The sequence below is a fragment of the Bos indicus x Bos taurus genome, chromosome 22 (assembly GCF_003369695.1).
Source record: "Bos indicus x Bos taurus breed Angus x Brahman F1 hybrid chromosome 22, Bos_hybrid_MaternalHap_v2.0, whole genome shotgun sequence".
Lineage (NCBI taxonomy): Eukaryota > Metazoa > Chordata > Mammalia > Artiodactyla > Bovidae > Bos > Bos indicus x Bos taurus.
The window spans coordinates 29,829,401-29,835,790 of record NC_040097.1 but is presented as its reverse complement, the minus strand read 5'-3'; the positions used below and the strand labels follow the sequence as shown (position 1 = coordinate 29,835,790).

Here is a 6,390-nt window from a genome sequence, read left to right as displayed (position 1 = left end):
TGAAAAAGAATGTATATATATAAAACTAAAACTAAGTCACTTTGCTGTACAGCAGAAATTAATACAACTTTATAAATCAACTATACTTCAATAAAATCTAATAAATACTTCCCTAGCTAGTATAATAATACACACCAAAATTTTTTTGCAATAAAAATTCTTTGACATGATGAAGCTAAAATATCAAACTTATACTCTTAATTTGTGTATTTTTCTTATACTCTAAGTATTTCTTTCAATGTATTTTTCAAGATTTCTCTCTTAGTTTCAAAGTGTTCTCTTTGTTTGAATATTATATCAGTGTTATACTTCTACAAGATCTGCAGTTAATTTTCTTCTTGTAATTTTTAATCATAAATATATACAGGTGCTCAGTACAATGTCTTAGAAGTAGTTATCAAATAACTTGGCCTAGTAATGGGAAGAAAGATATAAGCAGAAAACAATGACAGAAATGTTGTCCCAAAGTCCATAGCCTAGTGGGAAGCACTAGGGGAAACTATTTTGACATTAAGTGAATGGAGAAAACATGACTTAATAAAAATATTTCTTTTCAATTTTAGTTTTAACGGCATTTTATATATTTAGTTTCTCTGTTCCAAGTGGTGTAAAGTGAGTCACAATCCCAGAAAGAAAACATAACCAAATTAGCATGATCATGATATAAAGAGGGCTTCCCTGGTTGTTCAGAGATAATCTACAATGTAGGAGATCCAGGTTCAATCCCTGGGTCAGGAAGATCCCCTGGAGAAGGAAATGGCAACCCAATCCAGTATTCCCTGCCTGGGAAATCCCATGGATAGAGGAGCCTGGCAGGCTATGCTCCAAGAGGTCTCAAAAAGTTGGACATGACATAATGACGAAACAACAATAGTGATGTAACTATCTATGAAAGCGAACTTGCTACACAGAAATTATGGCAATAATAATGTTCTCTAGGCTGCTTTGGGAACATGGAAGACACACTGCTAACATGAATAAAGTGGCCTTAACTGTTGAGTAGTTGGGTAGTGTAATACTGTGATTTATAACAAGAAACTTCTATTTGGTCTTCAACCTCACTTCTGGCTCAGAGTTCCTAAAATCCTTGGAATTTTCCAAGTGAAGACAGCTATTAAGGTATCTTTTATTATGTTAACTAGGTGACATTGGGACCACCCCTAAGGATGGGTTGTTGCAAACCGTGACAGTCCATGGGGTCACAAAAAGCCAGACATGACTGAGCGACTGAACTGAACTGAAGGATGAATTGTTGTTTACACAGTCCTGTCTGACTCTTTGAGATCCCATGGACCACAGCACACCAGGCTTTCCTGTCTATCTCCCGGAGCTTGCTCAAAGTCATGTCCATTGAGTCAGTGATGCCATCCAACCATCTCATCCTCTGCCACCCCTTCAAGTCTTGCCTTCAATCTTTCCCAGTATCAGGGTCTTTTCTAATGAGTCTAAGAATGGGAGTACCAAAGAATTGATACTTTGGAACTGTGGTGCTGAAGAAGACTCTTGGGGGTCCCTTGGACTGCAAAGGGATCAAACAGTCAATCCTAAAGGAAATCAATCCTGAATATTCATTGGAAGGACTGATGCTGAAGCTCCAATATGTTGGCCACCTGATGCGAAGAGCCGACTCATTAAAAAAGACCCTGATGGGCTCTGTATCAACCTAGAGGGGTGGGGTGGGGAGGGAGATGGGAGAGAGGTTCAAAAGGGAGGGGATATATGTATATCTATGGCTGATTCATGCTGAAGTTTGACAGAAAACAACAAAATTCTGTAAAGCAATTATCCTTCAATTAAAAAATAAATTAATTAAGAAAAAAAAGAAGACCCTAATGCTGGGAAAGATTGAAGGCAGGAGGAGAAGGGGACAACAGAGGATGAGGTGGTTGGATGGCATCACCAACTCAATGGACATGAGTTTGAGCAAGCTCAGAGAGATGGTGATGGACAGGGAAGGTGGGCATGCTGCAGTCCAGGGGGTTCAGATATGACTGAGCAACTGAACAACAAAGGAAACAGGGAAGTTACCTGACTTAAATCAGATAATTTCATTCTAAACAAAGAGAATTTTTTTTCTTGTGTGGTGTTTCATAGCAAAATTCTCATGATTTCAATTTAGTGCAACTCAAAACATTTCTTAGATTTTAATATTAATATGTTGCAAACTGTCTGTCAGAATGGATTTTGGGGCCAGGAAAAATAGAAGATCTACTTCAAAGTGAGGTAGACAATGACTCAAGTACATGCAGAAAAAGCACAAGGCAAAGCTCTGAAGACATTGTGCCATGCCTTTCTACTAAATGCCAAAAGTCTGTAAAACTGCCATAGAAATATACATATTTTCAGGGAAAAGAGATATTTCTGTTAATTTAAACGTCTTTTTAAATACACATTAGTGCTCGCTTTGGCAGCACATATACTAAAATTGGAATGATACAGAGAAGATTAGCATGGCCCCTGTGCAAGGGTGACATGCAAATTCGTGAAGCGTTCCATATTTTTTAGATGGAGAAATATACCATGTTCATGGATTGGAAGAATCAATATAGTGAAAATGAGTATACTAACCAAAGCAATTTATAGATTCAATGCAATCCCTATCAAGCTACCAAAGGTATTCTTCACAGAGCTAGAACAAATAATTTCACAATTTGTATGGAAATACAAAAAAACTTGAATAGCCAAAGCAATCTTGAGAAAGAAAAATGGAGCTGGAGGAATCAACCAGGCTGACTTCAGGCTCTACTACAAAGCCACAGTCATCAAGACAGTATGGTACTGGCACAAAGACAGAAATATAGATCAATGGAACAAAATAGAAAGCCCAGAGATAAATCCACACACCTATGGACACCTTATCTTTGACAAAGGAGGCAAGAATATACAATGGATTAAAGACAATTCTTTAACAAGTGGTGCTGGGAAAACTGGTCAACCACTTGTAAAAGAATGAAACTAGAATACTTTCTAATATCATACACAAAAATAAACTCAAAATGGATTAAAGATCTAAATGTAAGACCAGAAACTATAAAACTCCTAGAGGGGAACATAGGCAAAACACTCTCCGACATACATCATAGCAGGATTCTCTATGACCCACCTCCCAGAATATTGGAAATAAAGGCAAAATAAACAAATGGGACCTAATTAAACTTAAAAGCTTCTGCACAACAAAGGAAACTATAAGCAAGGTGAAAAGACAGCCTTCAGAATGGGAGAAAATAATAGCAAATGAAGCAATGGACAAACAACTAATCTCAAAAACATACAAGCAACTCTACAGCTCAATTCCAGAAAAATAAATGACCCAATCAAAAAATGGGCCCAAAAAAAAAAAAAAAAAATGGGCCAAAGAACTAAATAGACATTTCTCCAAAGAAGACATACAGATGGCTAACAAACACATGAAAAGATGCTCAACATCACTCATTATCAGAGAAATGCAAATCAAAACCACTATGAGGTACCATTTCACACCAGTCAGAATGGCTGCAATCCAAAAGTCTACCAGCAATAAATGCTGGAGAGGGTGTGGAGAAAAGGGAACCCTCTTACACTGTTGGTGGGAATGCAAACTAGTACAGCCACTATGGAGAACAGTGTGGAGATTCCTTAAAAAACTGGAAGTAGAACTGCCTTATGATCCAGCAATCCCACTGCTGGGCATACACACTGAGGAAACCAGAAGGGAAAGAGACATGCGTACCCCAATGTTTTTGCAGCACTGTTTATAATAGTCAGGACATGGAAGCAACCTAGATGTCCATCCGCAGATGAATGGATAAGAAAGCTGTGGTACATATATACAATGGAGTATTACTCAGCCATTAAAAAGAATACATTTGAATCAGTTCTAATGAGGTGGATGAAACTGGAGCCTATTATACAGAGTGAAGTAAGCCAGAAAGAAAAACACCAATACAGTATACTAACACATATATATGGAATTTAGAAAGATGGTAACAATAACCCTGTATATGAGACAGCAAAAGAGACACTGATGTATAGAACAGTCTTTTGGACTCTGTGGGAGAGGGAGAGGGTGGGATGATTTGGGAGAATGGCATTGAAACATGTATAATATATATGAAACGAGTTGCCAGTCCAGGTTCGATGCACGATACTGGATGCTTGGGGCTGGTGCACTGGGACAATCCAGAGGGATGGTATGGGGAGGGAGGAGGGAGGAGGGTTCAGGATGGGGAACACGTGTATACCTGTGGCGGATTCATTTTGATATAAGGCAAAACCAATACAATATTGTAAAGTTAAAAAAATAAAATAAAATAAATTTAAAAAATAAATAAATTCAAAAAAAAATACACATTAGCTTTAATAGGAGTCATTAATATTTTCAAAGATGCAACAGTCTAGATGGATGTCAATGAACCTTCAAACATATATAATAGGTGTATTTTAAGTTTTATTGTAGTTTATTTAGTTAAATCATATTATTTATTGTTGCTGCAGCTCCAAGGAATACACTCTGATTTCTCATGCCCTATCTCCATCATAAATCAATCAGCACTATTTTCACTTACACTGTTTTCTAAAAAGTCATTAATTCATTTTTCAACTGTGCATCAGATCTGTCATGTATATCAGATTATCTTATATGTGAGCATTCCAAATAAACTTTGATTTCCATCATCCTTCCCTACCCTACAATGGAGTCTTCATTTCCACAGTGTCCTGCCTTCTTCTTCGAAACAGGATTCTTACTTTCTGGGCTTGCAGCACCAATTCTATAATTTGATACCAAAATTACCCTTTAGAAGATCATTTCTATGAAGCAATGGAAGAAAAAAAAAGGTGTTACCCTAACAGCTGTAAAACTTAGCACTTTTTCTTTCCTTGTGGCTACACAACGCTAAACATCCAGATGCAATGTCATCATTTCAGACAATCAGCTGGGTGCCTCGAAACAGGAGGAGTTTGGTAGCTGATAAACAAAGCAGCCTGCTCTGCATCTGGATATTCTGACACTATCCAGACATAGCCTTTATCATAACATGACCCAAGATGAATGTGAGATCTGGGTCCAAAGATCGGCGGTGAGAATGTGTGTAAAATTATTATCAGTTACTGTGATGCCTTAATGCTGCTCATCCCAATTTCTTAGAAATTTTATACCACATAAAAAATTTCAGAGGGCTCACAAACTTGAAAAAAATTAGCTTAATAAAATCATTTACTCTAGGATGCTCTTGCAAGTAGCACATCTCTCAAAAATTTTTCTAACACCCATCTCAGCTTTAAAAAAAATTTAGGTGTCCTATTTTGTTGGCAGAATCTGGTTCTACTGTTAGGATAAAGAATCCTTTATTCTTATTTACTTTTACTCCAAAGTTCTGTTTCTCAGTGTTTAGACACAGGCTGAATAAAGTATATCATATTTACAATCATAATGGATTTTAAACACACTCTTAGCCAGAACTTTCAACAGTAAAAAATGCAACTTAAAAAAGAAATCAGTCTTGTCAAAAAACTGTTCTGTTTCCCTGATGCAACCTCACAGCAGTTGTACCCTGGCATGCTACTTAGAAAAAAAAAAGAAGTCTGAGATTTGGGTTACAGAGAGAAGGAAACAGGGGGACAGAATTAATTAAGTGGATTTTCAAACAATATTTCCTAGTGTTAACATTCTAGTTTTATAATATCTGATGGGATTATATTCTGCCCCCAAACTGAGGGAGCAGTCTTTCTCTAGGAACTATTTCAATTTACTTTTGTTTAACCAGTTGGACCCTCAAGAGAATCAGAGTTTATTGTGTCTCTAGCCAGTAGTGTACCTAGATGATGGTCTAAGAGAACTGCCAGTAATCTTAACCCTTTTATGAGTGCAAATTGATCACTTAACATTTTTTTAAAAAGTCCATTTGGTATCTGACCTGTTAACCTTCATATGACGCCATGACATCTTAAAATCAGAGAAACTATTAGAAAAATTATGTCTTAAATATGGGTCTTTGTATCTTTCACACATCCTCTTCTCCTGTGGTTATTACCTAATAATTTTTGACACTGGTGATTAAACATAAAGTTTTACATTTTATGATTCTCTTTCAAACACACAATTGCTGACATATATATCAAGGCAAAAATTAAGCATTCCTAAAGAGTCTGTAATTATATTTATACATTAAAATGTCAACTGGGTAAAATGAATAACTTCAAACAATATTTTAATCTAATTGTTTTAAAACAAAACAATTAATCAGTATTTTACCATCAGTCCTAAATAATCTCATGTTTTAAAAAAAACAGAAAGGGGCACTGACATCCTTTTCTAAATTAATTTGAGAGGTGATTATGATTAGGAAAATTCGGTTAATTATTTGATATTTTCATAACCATATCTTTTTGATTAGAGAGAAATCTCTAATC

At 36.1% G+C, this 6,390-nt stretch overlaps 1 non-coding gene across 1 annotated transcript; it reads left to right on the top strand.

Annotated features, from left to right (window-relative positions):
- The first annotated feature begins 2,395 nt into the window (after positions 1-2,395).
- Positions 2,396-2,502, top strand: LOC113881073. The gene has a single exon (XR_003507927.1). It is a non-coding gene; the product is annotated as a U6 spliceosomal RNA (small nuclear RNA).
- The last annotated feature ends 3,888 nt before the right edge of the window (positions 2,503-6,390 follow it).